Raw genomic sequence first — 26844 nt, 5'->3', positions numbered from 1 at the left:
TTTTTTCCCCATTGACTTTCATTATTGGCGGATCTTGACGGATTGCCGTCCGTTGCATCCGTTTTTGTGAGGATCCACCACAATGTTGATGTCCGTCAACATCCTCAAAGATTTCCAAACGGAGCTTGCAACGTTTTTTTGGGCGGCGGATCCTCCAGACACTGATTTAACCCAAAATTCTGTCTGGGTGCCGGACAAAAAAAAAATTCTCTCTCGCTCTCTCTCTCCCTCTCTCTCTCTCCCCCCTTCCCGGCCAGCGGTTCCTTTAAATTTCCTCATTTTGCGGATCCGTCAAAAAACGGATCCTGTGGCATCCGTTCACATCAGTTACGAACGGATCCGCTTGTCCGCCTTTTTGGCGGATTTTAACTGACACAAAAAACTGAAGTGTGAAAGAGGCCTAAGCCTAGGCGCTTAACAGGCTAGGCTGCACAACACATGCGTACCAAGGGTAGGGGTTTCTTAATGAGTCATTCATCAGAGGCATTCATACATGCATACCACACTCACTCCTCATAGTCTGGTAATGCAGTCTATACTAGCGCATGGCTGAGCGGCCATGCGACCCTTTTATAACAGCATCCTTCCGAGACCTTCCTGATGGTCCAATCCAAGCTGGAGAAGGACCTGAGCACATGACCTTCCATCTCCAATGGGAGATCGTCCCACGGGCATACTCAGTGGACCGAATGGAGGACTTGGTCCCTGGAGTAGCTCGCAGCTGACCCTTTTATAGCAGCGTCCTTCCGGGACATTCCTGATGGTCCAAGCCAAGCTGGAGAAGGACCAGAGCACGTGGCCTCCGATCTACAATGGGAGATCGTCCCACGGGCATGCTCAGTGGACGGAATGGAGGACTTAGTCCCTGGAGTAGCTTGCTGCTGATCAGCATGCATTGCTATAGCTGGACCAGAGGTGGAAGCAGCAATCCAACCCACAGAGCTAGTCTGGGCAGAGCGACGGGAACAATGAGCAGCCTCCTCTGCGGCTGAAGAGGAATGGGAGACCGCCGGAAGCAAGGCTCAGGATTCCCGTTGTGCAGCAACAGGAACCCGATGCCTAACACATTAACAGAAATAAACACTTGACATAGATCACTCTGTAATGACTCTATATAATATATCAGTTTCACTTTTTGCATTGAAGAACTGAAATAAATTAACTTTTTGATGATATTCTAATTCCCCAGCACTGCGCCCCTGAATACAGATATGTACCCCACCATTAACACACTATTTGCCACGCACCAATCAAAATATAAAAATGATAAGCAGCATTGTGCCCCCCCATTAACTATAATCTCCACCACCCAATAATATAAACTATTCAGTCTGTGACGTTCCTCAATTAGCTGTAAGGCTATGTGCACTTGGAAAATATACAAGGTTTTACAGTACAAGCAAAGTGAATGAGATCCCTGAAGTCTCATGCACATGTTGCACATTTTTTACTTGCAGATTTGCAGCAGATTAAAATCTGCATAATGTCATTTCTTGCAGCGTATTTCGCCCATACTAATGATTGTGGAAAATATGTAGTGATCGCAGGTACGCGGGATGCAGTGACGAGACGGGAGCCGGAGTGAGCTTAAAATGCAACTTTTATATAGGGGCTATCTTGAGCAACTAGCAAGCTGACAACAGTTATCTTCGCAGGGATCCAAACAATGATTACATCAACCGGAGATGCGTGCCTGTGTCAGAAAGAAAGCTCTGTACAGGAAGCAGAGGCTGATACCTGCAGCTACACTGCCATTTTCTCCTGTAAGCAGCGGAGCTGCAGGAATTTCTCCCTGCCCCTCGCACATAAGAGCAATCTGGCCTTGGTCCCCACGCAGCTCTGAAAAACAGGCCAGATTGTCCTCATTATTAGCCGCCCTGCATAGGCCCCTTTCGACCTCCGGGCCCCAGAGGTGAACCGGCGGTATATCCACCCATCTCAGTGTGCATAAGCTGCCTTGGTTCTTGGCAATGTGAGTCCTGTTTTCAAAGGAAGATGCACTGTTTAGAATATGATGATTTTTTGTTCTGCACAAAAGATGATTTTATCCAATTAATGAGCATTTTCCTCATTCATCAGGTGTTTGGCAGACTCTTTACACTCCAAGATCTGGGCCGGGACAAGATATTTTGTTGCCCTAGGCAGAAGATGCCGATAATGACCCCCCCCCCCACATGAGCCCTCAGTCCCCATGTGAAGGAACGGGTCAGTCACAAAGGTAACAGGACCCCTAACGCATGCCCCCTCTCACTCCAATGGGTCAGGTAATAAGCTCTGGTAATGACTTCCACTAGAATTGTTATCCATTTCACCAAAGTAACACCAGCAGAAGGAAAAAAAGTGGTGTACTTTATAGGTGAGGCTCAACAGGGAGTGTGTTTTCCTAGTTAGAAATGGAATCATTCAATGCTTGCAGACCATTTACATGATACCAGGGAAAAAAAATAGCGATATTCATCCCTGACATCCTATATTTTAAATGTCAAGGACAGTAACAGAAACTAATATTGCGGAACTATAATGGGGGCCGTTTGGTTTCCATTAAAGTGTGCAGGATTATGTGGATACTCGAATGTAAGCTAAAGAGACCCCATTATAAGGGATACGCTTGATGTTTTTTATATCCATCATGCAACAAATACAGTTTGCAACAAAGCTAATGGTGGTTATGGTGCCATATTCCTGAACAGAAATGAGCGAACTTGTTCAAAAAACGTTCGCCAATCTCAAAATCGGCAGGACCGCAGCACATTCAGATTCGTGTTCTGATTCCCGTCCATTTTTACTCAAGGTCGGCAAAATTTGGTCACAGTTCAGTAAAATTGCGCTTCTTTTTTTTAAATATTTTTTTTTGAGTTTTAAATGAAAAACAAGAAGAACATTTTTTGAAATGTACAGTATTTTTAGGACTATAAGACGCACCGTACCATAAGACGCACCCCAATTTTCAGTAGGAAAATAGGGGGAAAAAAAATAATGTGTCAAATGGGGGTCCGTCTTACAGTCCAAATTCAGCTTACCTGGGAAGGGATCCGGCACAGGTGGAGAAGTAGTCACAGGGGTCCAGGCTCGTGCGGTGGCGGCTCTGTGCTGGGGCAGGTTGGTTGTGCTGGGGCAGCTGCACTGGGGTAGGGGCAGCTGTGCTGAGGCAGGGGCAGCTGTGCTCGGGCAGGGGCAGCAGTGCTGGGGCAGCTGTGCTGAGGCAGGGGCAGCTGTGCTGGGGCTGGGGCAGGTGGGCTCTGCGGTGGTGGCAGCAGGCGGCGCTCTGCGGTGCGGTGGTGGCAGCAGGCTGTGCTCCGGTGCAGGAGTGGCGGCTCCGCCGGCATTTCTTCGCAGCCCTGAGGCCCCCCGCGCTTCCCTTGCTGGCCGCCGCCATGTTGCGGTGGCCTCCGGGAGCATGGACGCCGGAAAGATGGCCGCCGGTCCGGGGACGGCGCATGCGCAGCTTCAGATCTTGTCCCGACATCTCGGGGGACGAGATTCAAATCTCGGCAACGAGATCTCGTCCCCCGAGATCTCGGGACGAGATCTGAAGCTGCGCATGCGCCGTCCCCGGACCGGCGGCCATCTTTCCGGGATGGGGGAAAAAAGTGCGTCTTATGGTCGGAAAAATACGGTATATAGTCTTACAATGGAGTATTGAAAGTCCTTTATTCATTAATCATAGGTAAGTATACAAAGCATGACCTTTAATCATATTCGTTCATATATACCGTAATAATTCCTTAGTAGAAATCCGTTATCCTACTGTGAAGCCATGTAGTTCGGTCTCCTATACAATTATTCTCTAGGAAACATTCTTTTACATACATTTCTAAAAGCTAAACAGCATAAAATACAGATACAAAAAGAGTAAACAGAAGATCGGAATGGAGTGATAGAAAAGTTCCCAAGCCTGGGGAGGGGGGCGGAATGACGCCTAAATTCAGACTATCCCAGAAGGATTTCAGGGATAGGATAGTGTTATCACTGCCTTAGTATCTGGTCTAGTATTAGTATAAGATGAAGACCATTTTCTTGAATCTTTCAACTTACTATCTCATTCATCAGTCTCTCTATATGATATCCATGGGGCCCAAGTTTCCCTAAATTTAGCATAGGAGAGGTTTGTATATGCAACTATTTCCTCTATATAGTACAACTGATCTACTTTTGTATCTACTCTGAAGTGCACGGCCAACTCTGGGAGCGCCATTTTGGAGGAATAAGTAACTTAGCTGCCGCCACCAGAAATAATAATGATTTATACTTTGTTTGCGGGAAATCACTGGACCAGTTCAGGAAAACAAGATTCGGTTGGAGAAGTTTTGTAAACTTGCACAATTTAGTGATAATTTTCAGGACACCTTCCCAGAACGGCTGTTAGGGCTGGCGGAACGCACCAAATTATAAAATAATAGTAGGTGCGTTCGCAGCCCGGGGTCCACCGTGCAGAGGTGGTACACTGCTGCTAGGTAATGGCGGGAGTATAAAGCGGTGTGGAAAGGTCACACGTGGGTTAACGTCACCCAGTGTGAACAGAAGCGAATGCTGTTAACTCACAGAGCCACACTACCGCTGAACATAAATGCCGGAGCCTGTTTAGCTCACAGAGTCCAGCCAAGGAGCGCACAGAAATCGGTCACAGAACTCTGCCCCAAGGACACGGGGTCAGAGTCCCTCTAGACCTTCTGAGCGCGCTGCGTCGCAACTGCTGACGCTGCTATAGATGCTGACTACGGAGTGTAGAACACGTGCACTGAGGCGTGCCGAGCCACTGGTGGAGACAGATGCCTGTCTCAGACTCTGTCCTACCTACACCTAAGCCTGGGCGCTTAACAAACTAGGCTGCACAACACATGCGTACCAAGGGTAGGGGTTTCTTAATGAAAAATTCACCAGAGACATTCATACATGCATACAACACTCACTCCTCATAGTCTGACAATGCAGTCTATACTAGCGCATGGCCGAGCGGCCATGCAAACCTTTTATAGCCGCGTGCTTCCGGGACCTTCCTGGCCTTTTGGATGGACCAATCCGAGCTGGAGAAGGACCTGAGCACGTGACCTTCGGTCTCCAAGGGGAGATCACTCCACGGGCATGCTCAATGGAGTTAAAGGAGGACTTAGCCCCTGGAGAGACTCGCTGCTGGTCAGACTGCATTGCTATATGTGGACCAGAGGTGGCAGCAGCCAGCAAGCCCACAGTGCTGGTCTGAGCAGAGTGCTGGGACCAATGAGTCTGCTGAGCAGGCTCCTCTGTGTCCAAAAGAGAATGGGAGACCACCGAGTGCAAGGCTCTGGATTCCTGCTGTGCAGTGGCAGGAACCTGACACCTAACAATGACTTTATCATATTGCAAGTGGGTCGCCCTCCCAGGGCTGTGGGGTACTCAGTACCGGGCCGGTCCTTCAGAGGGGAATGTCACAGCAGCGGTGACCCGGTCTGTGGCCCTGGGCGCCCATATAAAAGGGGGGATTGAGTGGTGAAATAAAGTTTATGAGTGATTCGTGACGCCACCTGTGGTGTTCAGCAATGAAGGTGTTAAGCCGACACTGCAGACAGATCCTCTGGGACAGATGGTGCAGTGCAGCAAAGATGTTGTAGCCCTCCACAGGCAGGGCTGTTGGTCCCAGGGCAGTGTAGATAGGTGTTGGGGAAGAGGGTGCAGTGTCTGGCACAGAGATGCAGCAGTGCTGAGGAAGTTGCAGGAAGAAGGCAAGGACACAGCGGAATGTAGTTTCTTTACCTTTACTTGTAAGTGCAGTCCAGGATCCAGATTACAGATGGCACAGGAGATGATTCGCCTGGAAGCAACTTAGGAATCTCTCTATCAGATGGGTTGTGTAGTCTCCTCTCTAGCGCTTATTCGAGGTACATGCAGTACAGTGTTACACTGACGTTCCTCCTTCTTCTTCCCTTTTGGATGTACCTCGTATGGCAGACAGCTGTAGCCTTCTATCTCTTTTGGCTCACCCTTCGCTGTTGTGCCTCCGAGTCTTAGTTGTTGGGAATAGAGCATTTACAGCTTCCTATGCCTCTGGTTTCTGTTTCAGAACCTTCAGTATCCATACAACCGTGGAGACCAGGCTCCAGATCATGTGCTATCACTGGGAGGGAGCTCTCTATCCTCAGCTCAACCTCCAGCTTCTCTCCACACATCTACACTCTTTGCCCTCCTCACACTAACTGATTAATTTCCCCTCCTGGCCCTCAGAGAGCACTCCTCCCCCAATTCTGGTTCAGAGCTCCCTCTGCTGGCCTGGAGTGGGAACTGTGTTGCATGATATGGTTAACTGCTAGAGAGACCCTTCATCGCTTCCAAGCCTGACATCACCCTCCCTGGAGGAAGGCAATGCCAGTGTGGCGACCATACTCTTGGGGGTACCACATTCCCCCTAGTGCAATTCAGCACTCCTGGGCTGATGAAAAACATACACAACATATAAACAAATATAATTGCACAAGGTTTAGAAAAAATGAAAAATTACAAAAACCAAAGGCTCCAAAAATAGTCCTGTGATGATAAGTCCATGCATCAACGTCCATGGTCTATTCCTGGGCAAAAGATGAACTATGTACAAAGTTAGTGACCACACCTAGTCCAGTGGCCAAAATGTCCATAACACAAACGGGAAAACTTGAAAAGGAAATTTCTTACAGAATATCTGTAGGCACAAAATTTGTGCAGTTACATATATACATGTTAACACTTATATTGCTTTAACTTATTCATATGTGGAATCTAAGGGGTGGTATACCTTGAGTAGTACGAGTAGATCTACGTAACACTGGTGTGGTTGAGGATCTTACTGGTTGCCTGATGCCAACTACTGGTGATTCGTGTGATGTACTGGATACACTACTGGTGGTTCTGCATAGCACAGGGATACTAGATTTCCTAGGACCACTTCTACTCACTGTGGGCATGACAGATTCACCACTGGCAGGGCAAGGGTTCTCTAACTCCACTGCTGGTGTGGCATCTGCTGCCTGATTTTCCTGATTTTCAGGATTTTCTTGAGTCACTTCTTCTTGTACTACCAGTTGGGGAAATGTCAACACTGGCACCACTATGGCATCATTTACTTTAGTCCAATTTGCAGGGAATTCTCCAAGTATAGTGCTGACCTTTTCTTCTTCTATGGGTTGGATGTTATTTTGTTCTTCCATGCTTTCCTTTAGCTGGTTAGGGCATAATTTCAAATGATCCCTTGATATTGCTGCTGAGGTTTCTCCTCCATCCTTACTAATAAGGCACACCTTGGTATTTTCAAAGTTTGAGGGTAGAATGGTGTAGGGTTCAGCTTCCCATTGGTCATCCAACTTATGCATCCTTCTTTTCCTCTTTAGGACTTGTTCTCCTGGTGACAAGGGAACTGCAGGTGCATGCTGATTGTAGTTCCTCTCTTATTTTTGTCTTCCTGAGCTAGACTCTTTTCCACACACTCTTGTACTCTTCTATACTGTTGCTGCCTCTCTGTATCCCAGTCAGCATCAGGTGATGTCACTTCAGGTGTCAGGACTCCCATATCCAAATCAATAAGCAGCTTACCAGGCCTCGCTCTCATTAGGTAGGCTGGAGTGCAGTTGTGGAATTCACAGGAATGTGGATGTAGATGTCTACCAGATCTGGCAACTTTTCTGGCCACAGATTCCTCTCTTCCAAGGGCAAGGTCTTCAGTAGGTCGATCACCACCTGGTTCATCTTTTCACACATGCCATTGGTCTGTGGATGGTACGGTGTTGTCCTGATCTTCTTACAACCGTACAGATTACAGAATTCCTGGAACACTTCCGCCTCAAAGGCTGGACCTTGATCTGTAAGCACTCGCTCGGGGTATCCGTGTGGTCTACAAAAGTGCTGTTGGAATGCTCTGGCTGCTGTCCTGGCTGTTTGATCCTTGACAGGCACAACTACCAAGAATCTTGGTAGTGGTCAACGATGGTAAGAGCATAAATGTAGCCTGAACGGCTTGGGACCAGCTTCACATGGTCCAGGGTGACCAACTCAAGAGGCTGCTTGATTATTATTGGCTGCAAAGGAGCTTGCTGGCTGTTACGGTCCTTTCTGCGCAGGTTGCATTGTCCACACTTTCAGCACCAATTTATTTTCAATGGCTTTCCTCATACCAGCCCAGTAGAATCTCTCTCGGAGCAAGGCCTCCAACTTCTTCCATCCGAAGTGTCCAGCTCCATTGTGGTATGCTTCCAGGACCATTGATGCCTCTCTCTTTGGGACTACCACCTGCCAGACCAACTCATGAGTGCAGGCATTGATACTCCTCCGACACAGCTTTCCTTCATAGATGAACAGTCTGCCTCTTTCCTTCCACAACTGTTGGGTTTCTTCAGCAGCACCCGACTCTGGGCGTGAGTCAGCTTGTGACAGTAGCTCCTTCACCAGGCGGACTGCAGGGTCACTATCCTTGGTTTCTGCCCAGTCATGGTGAGGCAATGGATTTAGGGTAGCCTCTTTCAGGACAGACCGTCTGTTTCTCACTCCTTGGGCACGTTGGGCCGCAATTGGCAGGTAACTCGATTTCTTCAAGTGCCTCAGGGTCTTCTCCTGCATCTAGCAGATTAGGCATCCTGGACAGCGCATCAGCATTGGCATTCTTGTGCCCTGCTCGGTACTTGATGATAAATTCATAGTTAGACAGCCGAGCCATCCATCGCTGCTCCAATGCACCTATCTTTGCAGTTTCCAAGTGAGTCAACGGGTTGTTATCCATGAAGATGGTAAACTTGGCTGAAGCTAGGTAATGCTTGAATCGTTCAGTCACAGCCCAGACTATGGCGAGGAACTCCAGCTTGAAGGAACTGTAGTTGTCAGGGTTCCTTTCAGTGGGACGAAGCTTCCTGCTGGCGTAGGAGATCACTCTTTCTTTGCCATTTTGTACCTGTGACAGTACTGCTCCAAGTCCCACGTTGCTGGCATCAGTATACAACACAAAGGATTGGTCATAATCTGGGTAGGCCAGAACTTCACCTCCTGTGAGAGCCATCTTCAGTTGGGTGAAGGACCTCTCCAACTCCTCAGTCCATTCAAATGTGGAACTTTTCTGTTTGGCTTTCTTGGACTGCCCCACAAGAAGATTTTGCATAGGAGTGGCTATTTCATTGAAGCCCTTGATGATCCTTCGGGAGTAGCCTACCAACCCAAGGAATTGGCGTACCTCATGGAGGTTGCTGGGCTTCGGCCAGTCCCGGATGACCGTGACTTTGTCAGGATCTGGTACCACAGCCTCTGCGCTCACTACATGATCGAGGTACTGAACCTTGGGCTTCAGGAGGTGGCATTTGGAAGGCTTCACCTTCAGCCCAAAGTTGGACAAGGCTTCAAACACCTCAGTCAGGTGCTTCAGATGGTCTTCATAAGTCTTGGAGAAAACAATGACATCATCAAGGTACAACAGGACCGTCTCGAAGTTCTTGTGTCCCAGGCAGCACTCCATCAGCCGTTGAAATGTTCCTGGGGAGGTGCAGAGCCTGAATGGCATATAGTTGAACTCACAGAGACCCATTGGGGTGGTAAATGCTGTTTTCTCCTTGTCTGCCTCTGCCACGGGAACCTGCCAATACCCACTAGTGAGATCTAAGGTGGAAAAATAGTTAGCAGTTTTAAGTGCAGCCAATGATTCCTCAATTCTGAGTAATGGGTAGGCATCCTTATGTGTAATGCTGTTAATTTTCCTGTAATCAACACACATTCTCATGGTACCATCCTTTTTCTTTACAAAAACTATTGGAGCTGCCCAGGGGCTACAACTGTCTCTGATAACCCCTGCTTCCTTCATCTCTCTCAACATACCTTTGGCACATTGGTATTGTGTTGGGGGTATAGGCCGGTACCTTTCTTTTATGGGTGGATGATCTCCAGTGGGGATATGATGTTGAACCCCTTTTGCTTTCCCAAAATCTAGAGGGTGTTTACTGAATACCCGCTCATACTCCTGGGTCACTCTCTAAACCCCATTGTTTTGGTATAAAGGGGTGGAGTCAGTTCCCACCTGCAGTTGCTGACACCACTCCTCCCGCAGCTTTACAGAGCCATTGTCCTCCAGCTGGTCGGATGAGACCAAGGGCTCTGCTGCCTGCATTGCATTATTACTGACAGTGAGCAGCTTAGCAACTGTGGCATACCGAGGTATTGTGTCCTCCTCCTCCCCACAATTCAAAAGGCGTACAGGTACTTTCCCTTTACGTACATCAACTACCCCTCTGGCTGTCAGGACAGTGGGCCTGCTATCAGAGTATACTGGCTCTACCAATGCCTGGTAATCTTTTCCTCTGAGGCCCATGGCTGCCTGACAAAAAAATCAACATTTCACATCTGGGGGGTATTGCAATGGGCAAAGCATCACTCAATCTGACGCTGCCAATTTCTCCGCCAGAGAGTTCTACCTGCTGTCTTTGCATCAGGGCCTTGTTCTCCTTCTGCAGGACTCATTGTTCACTGGAACCAGCAGTATCAGCCACCTGTTGCAACAAGACAATAACCTCGGAAAGACAATTTTCAATTACATTTGTACCAAGAGTCATTATGGGATAACATTCTCGTCGATCAATATCCTCAACTATCAGACCTTGAGATTTTAACTCTACTTTACCCACTTTAACAGTAATTTCTTTACATCCCACTTGCGGTAAAAACTGACCATTACTGGCAACTACTGTCAGTTCATCACTTGGGCCACGGGTAAGTTCAGAGTCAGCCCAATACCGCTTGTAGAGGATATAGGGTATAGTGGTCACCTGGGAGCTAGTGTCCAGCAAAGCGTTCATGGGGATGCTGTCAATCACCACTGGAAGGATCGGTCTCCCTCCAACATACTTGGCTCGCCTGTTATGAATGAGTCACCGTAGGAGGCAAAAACAGAAATGCTAGCTAAGTCCAGAAAACCAGAGAAGTTGGCAGCTATCGGATTGCAGACCCCTGAACCTATCAACAACAACTAGCAGTAGCCGTGGGGGGTTCCTATGATGCCCTAGACCCCTCGATCACAGCTGGAGAACTGCCTAGCCTAAAGACAGAAAGGGAAACCTAAACTGCCCCAGAGCAGACCCCAAAGCAATAGGCAGCCCCCAACATATAATGACGGTGAAGCAAGAAGAAAAAACACTAACACAGTTAGAAAGATAGACTGAGCAAATGATGGGGCCCAAGCTAACTAGATAGGACAGGATAGGAAGGCTGCTGTCTGCAATCCGCGAAAAACCCTATCAAAATAAGAGCCAACAGACTGACAGGGAAAAAGGCCCTGAAGACGCTAGGCTTCAAAAAGACTATGTCAGTACTCAGGTATTTTCTGAAGACAGAGCAAACCGACAAAAAGGAATTCAGCTCACCCCAGCAGGGAATGGCAGAATCCAGAAAAGCAAGGCAAACTAAAACCAAAACACAAATGCAAAAAGGCAAAGCAGAAAACTTAGCTTTTGAGGAGCAGGAATCAGACTGGTCTCCTAGAATTCCACAGAGAAATCACCAGCGAGGCAGAAGGGCGTCGGCTGCCTTATATCCAGTCAGAGATCCCCGTCGCCCAGTCATCCTCTCCCAGCTCAGGTGCTTGGTAATCAGCCTCACTACCTTCCTTCACCAGAAGAGGGAGTTCATCAGACCTCAATGGTGAAGGGGAAAAAGAACTCATAACACTCGCCTGTTCCTTGGGCCTTGGGGTACTACTCCTGGGGGTTGGCCCTCTGCCCCAGGGGTTGCTCGTTTAAATAACAGAATCTTTCAAGGTGAGCTGCCTTGCAGCAGTGACGACAGATGGGACGTCCGTCCTGGTCATAGTGATCGTTGTTCCTCTCTCGGAGTGGCGGGGTTCTCCTCTTCCGGAGCCACGGGACATCCTCTGGACTGGAAGCAAACTGGATCTTCTCCTTGGAGGACACCTGCAGGGACTGCACGGTTTTAGTAAGTGCAGCCATCCCTTTGGTTAACTCCTGGACCTGAAGACGCAGCTCTTATGTCAGATCTTTATCCAGAGTCTGTGCATTAGCCTCCACAGGGATGAAAGGGAAAGATGTTGTTTCCTGGTGGTAGGTGATCGCTTGGCACCTAGGGGGCACTGGACGGCTGACAGTTGGTTCCTGCAGCACCCAGATAGCCCTGTCCATGAAATCAGCAAAGTCTAGATCAGGGTTCTGTAGGGCTATGACGCGCAGCTGTGCTCTGTGGGTACTGGATAGGAGTCCCTCAATGAATTGCTCTTTTAACAGTTCGTCTCCATCTTTCACACTGTCAGGGTCAATCTGCTTGACGGCTCGCAGCGCCTCCTGCAGGTTAAGAGCACAGTCCCTTATATTGTCCTGTGCTTTCTGTTTAAATCCAAAGAACCTCATCTTGATTTCAGCTGCAGGACGGATGTCAAAGGTGCTTCTTAGCTTGGCCAAAATCTTTTTAGCAGTCTCTTTGTCAGTGTCCTGCCAGGCTTTTACTTCTCTCTGTGCTGCACCTGTTAGCTGCCCAATCAGGATGTTCACCTTCTGGCTTTCAGATAGAGGATACATCTCAAACAAACTGCACAGTCTCTCTTTAAATTCACTCAGGGTATGTGACTCCCCTGAATACTGCGGTAGCCAGGCTGCTGGCATTATGGGGACCGCTGCGGTGGGTGCTATTGGAGCCGTAGCCGCATTGGGCACTGCATCTTGCGGCGCTGAGGGGCTGGCGGGGCGTCCGCCTCTGCATCAGCGCTTGCCTCAGACATTCTCCTTCCCCCCTAGTTAACGGTTGCCAGACCCCGGGGTTGAGCGGCTTACCGGCTGTAGGCCTCAGCTCCTCCCCTTCTCACGCGCTGCCCTCTCTTCCCACGCGACACTTTACTTCCTTGCGCTCTTTGGCTTACTTCCTTGCGCTCTTTGGCAGGCTCCGCCCATGACGGCCCGCCTCTTTGGTTTCCCGCGCGCGCCAAGCAGCGGGATAATGGCGGCAATGGCGCCAACAGTTCACAGTACACAACACAGTCTCTGGCACACAGGACCCGGGGATATCGAGCTCCGTAATCCTGTTCGCGATGCCAAAATGGGTCGCCCTCCCAGGGCTCTGGGGTACTCGGTACCGGGCCGGTCCTTCAGAGGGGAATGTCACAGCAGCGGTGACCCGGTCCGTGGCCCTGGGCACCCATGTACAAGGAGGGTTTGAGTGGTGAAATAAAGTTTATGAGTGATTCGTGACGCCACCTGTGGTGTTCGGCAATGAAGGTGCAGACACATCTCAGGGACAGATGGTGTAGTGCAGCAAAGATGTTGTAGCCCTCCACAGGCAGGGCTGTTGGTCCCAGGGCAGTGTAGATAGGTGTTGGGGAAGAGGGAGCAGTGTCTGGCACAGAGATGTAGCAGTGCCCTCCTCACACTAACTGACTAATTTCCCCTCCTGGCCTTCAGAGAGCACTCCTCCCCCAATTCTGGTTCAGAGCTCCCTCTGCTGGCCTGGAGTGGGAACTGTGTTGCATGATATGGTTAACTGCTATAGAGTCCCTTCATCGCTTCCAAGCCTGACATCACCCTCCCTGGAGGAAGGTAATGCCAGTGTGGCGATCATACTCCTGGGGGCGCCACACAAGACCACCATAAGTGAAGGAATGTTCCCTTATCTATAGCACATCTCCAGCAAATTAGAGGAATATTGGGATACCATCTATGTGTTATCACTGGAGTGATGTACCAACTCGTAACAATCTTATAGGAGTTTTCTTGGACTTTCACACATCCAGACGGGCCATATGAATTTTTTTATATATGTTCAACTTCCCAGTCCTGCAGTGTGATACCCAGTTCTTTCTCCCATGCCAATATATACGCTCGTTTTACGGAGATTGAATTGGTCATGAGTATCTGGTACAATTTTGCCAGCATACCTCTTGGGCGTTTGGTGTGGGTTATTAATGATTCAAAGACCGTTAATCTCCTTGTTGGGACTCCAGGTTTCAAATACAATTCCATGGCATTTTTGAGTCTGTGATAGTTAAGAAAATTTAGATGCTAATTTAGAAACTTAGTTTGTAATTTTGGTAGCGGGAGTAGGGTGCCCTCTGCCAAAAAAACTCCTATTTCATCTCTAATTCGGTGAAAAGACTCAATTGACTTAGTTTTGACCTGATCTAGATACAATCCCGGCAAGTCCACAATTCTGGCTAAAGGTGACGGGAGTGGCATTAGTGAAGTAGTCGAATGATTCGCCCAAGTTTGCACTATATTTCTAGTAATAGCATTGGGTATGTCTAATTTATAGATGAATTCCTTGGATGCATGCAGTATGGTGGAAATCAGTATTGATATTGATTTCTTTTCTCTCTGTACCCATAATTTATGTTCGTAGTTTCTCGCCCAGTCATCTACCAGAGACAGTGTCGCTGCTATTTGATACCTCTGTGGATCAGGAGCTCCCATGCCTCCTTTTGAACGAGGGAGCGCTAGTGTCTTAAAATTAAGTCTAGATTTGGAGCTTTTCCATATGTACCTCCCAAAAATGGAGCGTACCTTTTGGAAAAAGGTGGCAGAAATTTTAATAGGAAGCATTCTTGAAACATAGCTGAACCTTGTAAAATTAAGCTTTTTAATAAATTCTTACGCCCCATCCAGGATACAAAAGGCTGGCTAGGATAGTGATGCTGTATGATTAGCGGGGAGGACGGGGGAATGTGTTTGATGGGGTCAGAGATGCTGCAGAGTGTAGTTTTTTTTTCTTTAATAACTTGTGTGTACATTCGGGAAGCCAGTCAGGGTGCAAAATCCATTCCCAACTTCATGACACAAGGTTTTCTGTGATTGGCTGCCGAAGTCACATGTCCCTGTCCATATAAAAAGCGGACATCTTATTTTGCTGGTGACATTTTCTCATTGTCACAGCCCCTGCTAGTGCTGCGGCTGCTGAAAGTGAACTTGTCAACTAGATAAGATTGTGTCATGTGTAAAATCCATCTTCCAGCATCTAACTAGATTGTGCAAAAAAAACTGTGTTATAGTCTCAGGAGTCACCATTTGCTAATCCAAATCCTTTGAGATATAACTGTGTTTCAGTGAGAAATCAGAAAGCCAGATTTCCGCTTACATTTTTTTATGTATAACAGTGTTGTTTATTCACACAATTTAAGAAAATAGTGATTGTTCATCTAGTGACAGGTGACTGACAGGTAGGGCCTAACGTTGTGAAACAGCAGGTTACACAACGAAGAGGGGAAGGCTACATACAACATGAATGGCAAAAAGCAAGGTCGTGGTGGAAAAGGGAATAGGCTTGGTGTTCGACGTGTACGTGGGTCAGGTGTTAATGTTAATAAAAGGTCAACTGAACAAACACTGTCTCATCCGATCCAAATGTGGGGAGGAGGACCCCCACATAGTGATTGGGCCGGAACCAAGGGGACCGCCATCAGAGTTATTGAAGGAATCACATCAGGAGGATTATAAAGGGAGACATGCGACTGAAGTTGTCAGGGCGACAGGGGGCGGGGCTAGGGTAAAAGGAGCAGGGGACGCGCTGAAGTGGCAGTTGGGGAAGAGAGGGAGTGAAGGCAGGACGCAGGGTGACTGGCAGGGGTACCGAGAGGAGCCTGCGAGGAGAAAGCTGGACATTTACTGACAAGAGAGACGTGAGAGACTGTTCCCAGAGACTGCTCCCCGCTCCCGTTCTGAGAGAATCATCCCCGCTACCCCCCGCCTTGGTGAGAGAGGAACTTTACCTCAGCTTGTGGCCGTGAGTACCGGTAACCAGGCCACAGAGGCCTGGGCCCTTCCCCCCAGCCTTCCCCCATCACGCCGACCCGGCCGTCACCGGCCTGTAGATACGCCACCTTGTCACAGGCAAGATAAAAGACTCACTAGCCTGGCTTTGAGAGAGATTCCTTGATAAAGGACGGCTACAGGTCATCTGGGGAACTGCGTCATCACCGCACGCCACCTCCATCATTTTCTTCAGGGCCTGTTGCGCCCCAACGGCATTGCTTTCTTCAGGGCCTGTTGCGCCCCAGCGGCAGCGCTATCTTCAGGGCCTGTTGCGCCCCAGCAGCAGCGTATTCTTCAGGGCCTGTTACGCCCCAGCGGCAGCGCTATCTTCAGGGCCTGTTGCGCCCCAGCGGCAGCGTATTCTTCAGAGCCTGTTGCGCCCCAGCGGCAGCGCTATCTTCAGGGCCGGTTACGCCCCAACGGCAGCGTTTTCTTCAGGGTCTGTTGCGCCCCAACGGCCTCGCTTTCTTCAGGGCTTGTTGTGCCCCAATGGCATCGCTTTCTTCAGGGCCTGTTGCGCCCCAACGGTATTGCTTTCTTCAGGGCCTGTTGCGCCCCACCGTCATCACTTTCTTCAGGGCCTGTTGAGCCCCATTCCTTCCCGGGGAAGCGAGACTTACAGCCGCCTCAGCGACCTCAACGCGGCCACGCTCACGAAAGCAGCAGTCCCTGAAAGGCTAAGTGGCATTAGAAGTTGAATAAGATTGTTGAGTCCCTGCGTGGACTGTTTGTTTTGGTTCTTACTTGTATGTCTGTTCAAACAAGCCCAGTGGCTAACGCTAGATAAAAGTTATTTTGCAAACCATCAGTCGTCTAGTGTCTCGTCACTGCATCCTGTGAACCTGCCCGACCCTACACTTGGTGTAGTTGGCAGGATGCAGTCTCCGAGCGTAGACAGTGGTGGCGCAGGTCAGGGGGAAGCTGTAGACTCTGTAAATAATGAGGGCCCCCGTACTAGCATTTCATTGGGGGCCATGCTGAACAACCTGCCTAGATTCTCCGGCTCCATTACTATGCTATGGAGCTGGACAGAGCGAATGCGGGGGCTCTTTCGGATGCACCCAATGACCCCTGACCTGGAAGCTGAAGTGGCACTTATGGCCCTAGATGGGGAGGTGCAGAGGTCAGTGATGTTGAAACCTCCGGGGCACCGCAACACTTTTGAAAAGGTGTTGCAGATAGTGGAACAGACCCACGGGGATCCCACTAATGTGGGAGAGTTAAGGACCCGTCTGTTTAGCCGGATGCAGGCCGAGGGGGAGACGATTACTCAGTATATGAATGTACTCCAAGAATTGCATACGGCTATTGAAAGAAAGGACGAGGTAGGGGTAGGACCTGTTGACATTACCCTACGTGACCTACTGGTGACTGGACTGCGAGATCCACTGATAAAGCAGGCATTACGGGAACAGATCAGAATGAATCCCCAAATAGACTTTTCAGAAGTGGGAAGTCAGGCACGGGTTCGGGAGCAAGAGCAGGGGATGGCGGTCCCCGTGGTGAAGGTCCGAGGTGTGGAGGCCTCCTCGAACACAGTTGAGGAACCTCAGTGGGTGGAGGAGATGAAGCGAGAATTGAAAAATATTAAGAGCGAGTTGGCTGAAGTAAAGAGAAGAACCGAACCGGAGACTGGACGACCCAGTGTTAATCCCGGTCCCTGGGGGTCACGCTCTCCGCGGGGTGGTCAATCTATACCGGCCCGGTGTTATGAGTGTGGAGAACCAGGCCACTTCGCCCGAGAGTGTCCGCGGCGTGGGAGATACCCACCCCGGCGGCCATTAAACTAAAGGGCTCCGGGCTGGGGGGGCCCCGCTCGGAGCCGAAAACCACAACTAAGGGTGGTGGAAGTCCCGAAGATTTGGTAGCAAAGTGTCTGGTAGTTTCGGCAGAAGTAGAGGGCCGGGCCGTCCGGTGTCTGGTGGACACGGGGTCACAAGTAACCACTATGCCCGCAGCATACTTTCAATGAAACTTTCCGGAGGCAGCAAGGCCTCAGTGGGGGCCCATGATTAGACTAGTAGCCGCCAACCAACTGCCGGTCCCGGTTGCTGGGGTGGTGTGGGTGCAGGTGACGTTGTGCAGTAAACCCCTCGGCCACAGAGGGGTGGTGCTGACTCAAGGAGAAGCTGATCAACGACACCCCGTCACCCTAGGCATGAATATTTTAAAAGAGTTTGGCAACCTGTTGCTTAATGATCCCACACAAAGGACACTGAAGCAGTGGGGTTCTCGCACAGCTCAGGGACAGGTATTCCAGCAGCTGGTGCGAGGTGCGCGGGTGCATCGGGACTGCCAGGAGGGTGAGGCTCTGGGCAAGGTCATTGCGTCAGCAGCACCCCTGCTTGTGCTGCCTCCTGGACAGACAGTGGTGGCCCTGCCAATTCGGGCCCCAATACCTTTGGAGGGCGTAGAGGTGCAGGTGGAGCCGTGTCACTCAGAGCACTTACCTCCTGGCATACTGGTGGCCCGTTCCCTCGCTACGGTGCGAAAAGGAACCGTCCTGGTCCGCTGCGTAAACCTTGAAGACTGAGATACCATTCTGAAAGCACGGACTGTACTGGCCAAACTAGTAAAGCCTTTAGAAGAAGTGCTGCCCGCTCCTGCGGTTCAATTACGAGTACACCCCGAAGATCCTTGGAAGGTAACAATACGAACCTTACAGGCCCACGAAGTCTCGACACAAGAGAAGGGCCGAAATATTTTGGAACAGATGCGGGCCGAGCTTTCTGGACTAACTGCAGCCCAACTCTCACAAGTAAAGGCATTGCTGGGACAGTACCATGAAGTATTTGCTAGCCATGAGGACGACTTTGGGTGTACCACCGCCATCACTCATGAGATCCCCACAGCAGGAGCGGCCCCTATCCGAGAACGATATCGACAGATCCCGCCACAACTCTATCAAGAGGTGAAAACTTTGCTGGCTCAGATGCTGCAAAAAGGGGTGATACGGGAAAGTCAAAGCCCTTGGGCGGCCCCCATTGTGTTGGTCCGGAAGAAAGATGGTACACTACGATTCTGTGTGGATTATCGTAAATTGAATGCTTGCACTATTAAAGACTCATACCCACTGCCCCGCATAGAAGAATCTCTGTCTGCATTGGGCAAAGCAACATATTTTTCGACCCTGGACTTGGCCAGTGGGTACTGGCAGTTGCCCATGTCTGAAGAGGACAGAGCTAAGACGGCGTTCATAATGCCCATGGGACTGTTTGAGTTTAATCAAATGCCATTCGGGCTGGCCAATGCCCCCGGTACCTTTCAGCGATTGATGGAGCGATGTCTAGGGGATCTCAATTTTGAGGCCACGTTGATCTACCTGGACGACATCATTGTCTATGCCGCCTCCTTCGAGGACCACCTGAAGCTGTTGGGCCAGGTACTCAGCCGGCTGCAAAAGTACGGGTTGAAGGTAAAGCCTCAGAAATGCCACCTATTTCGCTCCCAGATTGAGTATCTGGGTCATGTCGTTTCGGCAGAGGGTGTGAGGCCATCCCGGGAGAAGATTGCTGCTATCCAGGAATGGCCTACCCCCGAGACGGTGAAAGACGTGCGGGCTTTTCTGGGGTTAGCTGGATATTACCGTCATTTCGTAAAGAATTTTGCATGTCGAGCTCGAGCCCTGCATGACCTGCTGAAGGGGGCTCCCGCTGGGGCCAATGGGCGAAAAATCCAGTGGCAACACCCTCAGGAAGAGGGTGTTGCCACTCTCGGATGCCCCAGTGTTGGCTTATGCGTATTTCTCTCAGCCGTTCATCCTGCAAACTGACGGGAGTCTTCACGGGCTAGGGACTGTGTTGACACAGGTTCAGGATGGCCGGGAGAGGGTGATCGCATATGGAAGCCGTTCACTCCATGACTCCGAGCGTAACCCTGACAATTACAGCTCTTTTAAGCTCGAGCTCCTTGCAGTGGTGTGGGCTATAACGGAGAGATTCGCAGAGTACCTAGCGGGCTCCGAGGTGGTAGTGCGAACTGACAACAACCCACTGGCTCATTTGGAAAACGCCAAGTTGGGGGCTTTGGAGCAGCGATGGGTGGCCCGAATGGCGAAGTATAATTACAAGATTATTTACAAAAGAGGGGCCGAGAATGTTCATGCAGATGCTCTCTCCAGGATTCGACATACAACTCCCGGACAGAATCGAGACGAAGAATTAGAATTAGAGGAAATACCATTCGCTCTTACCGCTGCCGTGCTCACCAATGTTTATGCAAAAGTATCTTCCCCAGAGGCCCACAGGGGCATCCTGGAACAATCTCGGGATAAGTGGGTACAACAGCAACAAGAAGATGAAGAAGTTGGACTTCTCCGGACATGGGTCGCCGCTGGTCAATTACCCACTGATACTCAACGACAAACGTTGACCCAAGACCTGTCGCTGATGCTGCGACAATGGGAGAGACTGATTATCCGAAAGGGACTACTGTACCGTAAAATCACTTCGCAAACAACCTCAACGACTGTTTGACAGGTGGTTACGCCCGGAGCTCAACTACACGAACTGGCTTGAGAGGCTCACGAAAAAGGGGCCCACTTTGGGGTCAAAAAGACTTTGCAATTGTTACAACAGAAAGTTTATCATCCACGCTTGTCGGCTGTTGTGGACGAAGTTTGCCGTACCTGCCGCTTATGTGAATTGGCCAAACCGCCTGCTCAGAGGGCCGCAACACAGACGATTGTGACTTCAGCACCCTTTGAGCTCCTGACGGTGGATTATCTGCACATTGGTCCCGCATTCCAGGGATACGAACACTGCCTCGTCATGGTGGATCATTTCACCAAGTTCGCTGTGGTCACCCCTACTCGAGATCAGACCGCGGAGTCAGCCGCCTCCGCAATTTGCAGAAACTTTATACAAGTGTACAGCTGTCCACAACGTATACATTCCGACCAGGGAGCATGTTTTTTGGGGAAAGTTATGGAGGAACTACATCATCTTTATGGGATTGATAAATCCCAGACCACACCATATCACCCGCAAGGGAATGGGGCTTGTGAGCGATTTAATCGGACATTGATTCAAATGCTACGCACTCTGGAGAGTGACAAGAAAGCTCGTTGGCCTGAATATGTTTCTGAAATAGTATGAGTTTATAATAATCGGGTACATCGAGTTACGGGCTATACTCCTTATTTCCTGCTGTTCGGACGAGAGGGTAAAGGTATCACGGAGGTAGAGTTGGACCCCGAAGAGCCTCGGCCCTGGACCGGAGTGTCGTCTTGGGTCCGAAATCATCGCCACAGGCTGCAAACACTTCACCGAATTGTACATACCAAACTTCAAGACTGGGAACACCCAGGGAAGAATACAACCTCCCCTCCCCATCTCCAAAGCGGGGACCGTGTGCTTGTACTAGATCAACGCCCCCAGAATAAACTGGAGTCACGTTGGGAAGAGAGTCCTTATCGGGTACTACGCCGTATCCATCCAGAAGGACCTGTGTACGAAATATGGCCCGAGCAGGATGAAACACTGCCCACCCGCATTGTGCATCGTAATATGTTACGCCCGTGTATTTCCACTGACCCGAAGCAACTGGAACCCGTCCCGAAGACATCCGAACCGGAGTCCATATGCTGGGACTCGGACGACGAGGATTTCCCTCCAGTTCCCAAGGGCCCTCCACCCAATAATGAGCCAGTTGACACAATTAACCCACCGACATCATGCAGCCCACCGACGTCCACCACCCCAGAAGATTCCACCCCAGTCGAACTTAGATGCTCCAAGTGGTCAACAGCTGGCAAACCCCCCGAACGGTATGAACAAGACCAGTTCGTATGGCAACGAATATTGACACCTTTACAGGCCAATCTCAATAGACTAACTCCCTCGCCCGAGGACTGGCGAGCTTACATGGTGGGGGAATGTGGGGAGGAGGACCCCCACATAGTGATTGGGCCGGAACCAAGGGGACCGCCATCAGAGTTATTGAAGGAATCACATCAGGAGGATTACAAAGGGAGACATGCGACTGAAGTTGTCAGGGCGACAGGGGGAGGGGCTAGGGTAAATAGAGCAGGGGACGCGCTGAAGTGGCAGATGGGGAAGAGAGGGAGTGAAGTCAGGACGCAGGGTGACTGGCAGGGGCACCGAGAGGAGCCTGCGAGGAGAAAGCTGGACATTTACCGACAAGAGAGACGTGAGAGACTGTTCCCAGAGACTGCTCCCCGCTCCCGTTCTGAGAGAATCATCCCCGCTACCCCCCGCCTTGGTGAGAGAGGAACTTTACCTCAGGTTGTGGCCGTGAGTACCGGTAACCAGGCCACAGAGGCCTGGGCCCTTCCCCCCAGCCTTACCCCATCACGCCGACCCGGCCGTCACCGGCCTGTAGATACGCCACCTTGTCACAGGCAAGATAAAAGACTCGCTAGCCTGGCTTTGGGAGAGACTCCTTGATAAAGGACGGCTACAGGTCATCTGGGGAACTGCGTCATCACCGCGCGCCACCTCCATCATTTTCTTCAGGGCCTGTTGCGCCCCAACGGCATCACTTTCTTCAGGGCCTGTTGCGCCCCAGCAGCAGCGTATTCTTCAGGGCCTGTTGCGCCCCAGCGGCAGCGTATTCTTCAGGGCCTGTTGCGCCTCAGCGGCAGCGCTATCTTCAGGGCCGGTTGCGCCCCAGCGGCAGCGTTTTCTTCAGGGCCTGTTGCGCCCCAACGGCCTCGCTTTCTTCAGGGCTTGTTGCGCCCCAACGGCATCGCTTTCTTCAGGGCCTGTTGCGCCCCAACGGTATTGCTTTCTTCAGGGCCTGTTGCGCCCCACCATCATCACTTTCTTCAGGGCCTGTTGAGCCCCATTCCTTCCCGGGGAAGCGAGACTTACAGCCGCCTCAGCGACCTCAACGCGGCCACGCTCACGAAAGCAGCAGTCCCTGAAAGGCTAAGTGGCATTAGAAGTTGAATAAGATTGCTCAGTCCCTGTGTGGACTGTTTGTTTTGGTTCTTACTTGTATGTCTGTTCAAACAAGCCCAGTGGCTAACGCTAGATAAAAGTTATTTTGCAAACCATCAGTCGTCTAGTGTCTCGTCACTGCATCCTGTGAACCTGCCTGACCCTACACAAAGACCACTGACAACAGCTGTTAGTGGACGGGCTATTCCACTCGCTTTCATTGGCAGCCACACATTGGTAAGACTTGTAGTTGAGGGCCAGAAAGAGCATGTGCTCCAGTGGATGGCAAACGCTGCATCAAGTGGCCTCTTCTTCCACCTTAACATCACACACAGTACAATCCTCAGAGGTGGCACCCCAATCACCCTTGCTTCCACCTGCGTCACAAATTTCCAAACTTCCAACTGACTGTGGGGAACCTCAGATGGGCCATTCTGAAGAGCTGTTAACACATTGTATTCCATGGGCATCAGAGGTCTGCTCTGTAAAATCACAGAATCAAGAGGAGAAAAGAATCTGCACCGATACCCAAATTATTTTCATGTTGGATCCAGGGCCAGATGAAGTAGGTTCCGAGCAGAATCCAGAATCTTGTCACCAGATGTTAACCACCAGGAATGGCGGTGATCTTGATGAGACTATGATACCGGAGGTGCACGCGGACTGTAAGACATTTTTTCAAAACCATTGGCACATATTACAAGGTTGACCCCACACTAGGAAATGCTCTACATAGAAAAGCTAAAATCATCTTTCGCAAGGTACCAACTACGAAAAACTTTTTAGCCTCAAATCGACAAACCAGTTTCTGAAATAATTACTGTGAAACAGACTAAATCAAATGGTATCTATAAATGTGGGTCCAGAAACTGTCTATGCTGCTGTTTCATTAATCACATCACAAACAAGCTCCTTTCCACCTCTACTGGTGAAACATTTCCTATCAATTTTTGACAAGCAATTCAGAATTTGTTATTTATGACATTGAATGTACATGCAACAAGCAATATCTGGGTAGGACGACAAAAAGACTCCATAACAAAATAAGCTCCCACAGATCAAATATCAGGAGAGGCTTTCTCAAACATGGCCTTGGAACACCCACTCAGGGCTGTGGGTTACTCGGTACTGGGCCGGTGTCTTAAAGGGATGTGTCACGGCAGCAGTGACCCGATCCGTGGCCCTGAGTGTCCATGAAAAACTGATGAGGAATAAAGTCTATGTGTAGATAAGTTCGTGATGCCACCTGTGGTACTCAGCAATAAAGGTGTTAGCCGACGATGAGGTTCAGACCGCTGGGGATGGTGGTGATGCAGCAGAGTTGGTTCAGCTCCCCACAGATGGAGCTAGCCCCCAGGGCAGTGTGGTTGTAGATTAAAAGGTAGATGGCGGTGGTGGTAGATATTGGAGTGCAGTGCGGGGCAGACAAGACGGAAAGGACTCAGGCCACACAGTAGATGCAGTTTCCAAAGCTTTATTCACAGTTCTCAAGAGCCGGTGATGCCCGCTTGATGCTGCATCCTCCAGGTGAGGGGTCCAGCAAACTCCCAGGTAGATGAAGAACACCCTTCCAAGACTCCCTTCAGTATATGCCTTTCCTGGCCATCTCACTGTGCTTATTTCCTCCCTCCTGTCCAGCACCTTCACAAGCAGTGTCCAAAGCCAGCATACTCGGATCTTGTCGGGAATAACCTCTAGGTCCCTGGATCCTATCTGTCTGCCTTTTCAGGGAATGATTGTGGATTTGGCTGCAGCACTTGCAATGCTCGTAGTCTCTGGTTGATCTAGCTGAGTCCGTTGTTCACTCCACTAGTTTTAGGACCAGTCCCTATACTGTGACCTGATCCCTCCACCCGACGTTAGACGGCGTGGAACGAGCCCCGTGGGCAGTATGGTCGCTGCCCCTGCCTCTAGGATACATTCCCTCTTCAGGGAGCTGCTTCTCACACGTCTTTCCACTTTCACTTCCTCCTCCCGACTCCTGACCAATTCTCTTCTCCCGCTCTCATCCTACTAGCTCCACCCACCTCCCAAATCCGCTTACTACCCAGGCAGGGTTGAGATCCTCCTCCCTTAGGGTACATCCAGATTCCCTGCTGCTATAGGGTGTGTGTTGGGTACACCTTATCTGGGGAGTGGGTGAGGTGCAGTATCTCTGTGGCGACTGGACTCCCCTGGGGCGCCACAACCTCTCAAGACACTGTACTTTAAAACATAATAAATACAATAAGAACTTGAAAATTAGTCCCATATCCCAGTCGACACACTCAATCGTGTACAGTGTCTAAACAGGAAAGAAGGCAATTGGATAAACAAGCTCAACACCCTGAAACCCCATGGACTAAATGAGATTTCTGAGGTTTTCCTGTAGATCCCAATGGTAGTATTTGCAATTTCATATGAAAAAAAAATCCCACCCACACTTTCAGCTGATCGAGCAATAAGATTAATTGAATGTACATTCCGAAGTCCCCGAAGTTAATTCTAAGCTAAACATTCATATAGTTCACAGATCAGCCGAAATAGATGTTAACCCAATCGATATATCTGTCACAATCCATTTTTGGATCTGTGGCAGATCTGAATTCCCGCATATAAAATTTTTTCCTTTCAGGCCATCGGGGGTTAATGTCTGTTTTTCCCCCCCGGTGGCCACTGGTGTAATTACATTGCTGCTGAATTTGCTGATGCAGGTGGTGACCACTCCCACCATCCTTTAAAAGGTCACCTGATGCACCAGCTGACCGTCGGTGTTAGAGTTCATTCTACAGCGACCAAACTGGAGGAAGGAGCTTGCTGGGAGCGGTGGTGCCTCAGCTGTTTATGGTATATCTGGTGTTGTGATCCTGCTGTGGGGTGCTTTACAGCAGAAAACTAAGTGTTGTATTTTTGTTACCATGTTCCTTTTACTGTCTATCCTTACCTTATATTGTATTAGTGCAACGGTGGTACCAGTGTCTTCACTTGCCAATTCCCTACCTAGGGATAGGTGCAAGGCAAGCGTGGGCTAAGGTATAAGGTATTCTGCTCGGTGACAGGTTGAAAGAACCTGTATAGGGACGCTAGTAAGAGCAGGGCACATCCTCAGGCGAGTGCAGGAGGTGTCCGTTTCCCCGCTCCCTATAGCAGGGCCCACCGTTGTAACTGTGTCCCCTTGTTTGTTTGCTGTTTGGTGACCGACCAATCATTGGGTCGTGTCGCACTGGTCAGTCACTCCGTGACAATTTCATCCTCCTAAATAAGAAACAGCTCCCCTGAACTCAAACATAAAATTGTGATATCTCTCTGATAGGAGTCACCTCTTAGCATTATGGCATCTGAAGTTGCGCAAGTAGACATTCATATATATATGTATATATGTTCATCAATACCTTGAGCAGACATTCTGGCAATACTAATCATCCCTAACCATCCCGGCATCGGAGACAGAACTGATAGTGGATACTTAAAGGAAACATCCCGCAAAATTCCATCCTAGGTATACTATTTAATGACCCCCTTCTGCCTACCTCATCTTGGAGCAGGATCTTAAGAGCTTCTTCTCTGCACTACGAGCAAAAAAATCCCTCCTACCTCGTGATACTCTCCAAGCAGCTGCTGTGAAGCACGATAGCACAGCAAGCTAAAACCATCTCCAATGAGAATCCCCTATGGATCATATCCTTGACCCATTTGTACACTCACCCTGAGCACAACAGGTTAAAATCGATCCAGGGCCATAAAGAATAATACCCAGCTTATATTTTAAGATACAGGGTGGTCCAAAAGTAGATGGACAGAAAATAATTACATTTATTTTGATTTATATATAAAATTATATTTACTAACACAAGCATAACATTGACAATTAAATTTTATTCTGAATAATAATACAAAAGCCCTTAAATTTTATCAACGCAGGTGCTGAAATTGTTTTCCATCACAATTTGCACAGCTTTGAAATCTGCCTCTTCGACAAACATTTTTGCACAAGTCTCTTTGGGTATTAATTTTTAGAAATGCGTCTCTTATGTAATTTTTCAAATCACTGACACTTTTTGGTTTTTGACTATAAATTTTGTCCTTGAGTACTCCCCAAAAGAAAAAATCCTTTGGGGTCAAGTCTGATGAACGTGCCGGCCAATCAAGTGGGTCTCTTCGGCCAATCCATTCATTAGGAAATGTTTTATCAAGATACTCGCGGACTACTTTTGAATAATGTGGAGGGGCCCATCTTGTTGGAAATAAAG

General features: G+C 49.4%; 1 long non-coding RNA gene across 1 annotated transcript in view; it reads right to left on the bottom strand.

Annotated features, from left to right (window-relative positions):
- LOC141092043 (uncharacterized) overlaps positions 1 to 26160 on the bottom strand; it is a 564362-nt gene extending 538202 nt beyond the window's left edge. The window contains exon 1 of the long non-coding RNA XR_012232671.1: positions 26125 to 26160. This is a non-coding gene — a long non-coding RNA (uncharacterized lncRNA). The remainder of the gene's footprint in view (positions 1 to 26124) is intronic.
- Between the last annotated feature and the right edge of the window lie 684 nt (positions 26161 to 26844).

The sequence above is a fragment of the Dendrobates tinctorius genome, unplaced genomic scaffold (genome assembly GCF_039654945.1).
Source record: "Dendrobates tinctorius isolate UK_male_01 unplaced genomic scaffold, ASM3965494v1 ptg000057l, whole genome shotgun sequence".
Taxonomy (NCBI): Eukaryota; Metazoa; Chordata; class Amphibia; order Anura; family Dendrobatidae; genus Dendrobates; species Dendrobates tinctorius.
The sequence above is the reverse complement of the archived record's forward strand: the minus strand, read 5'-3'. Positions and strand labels throughout refer to the sequence as shown.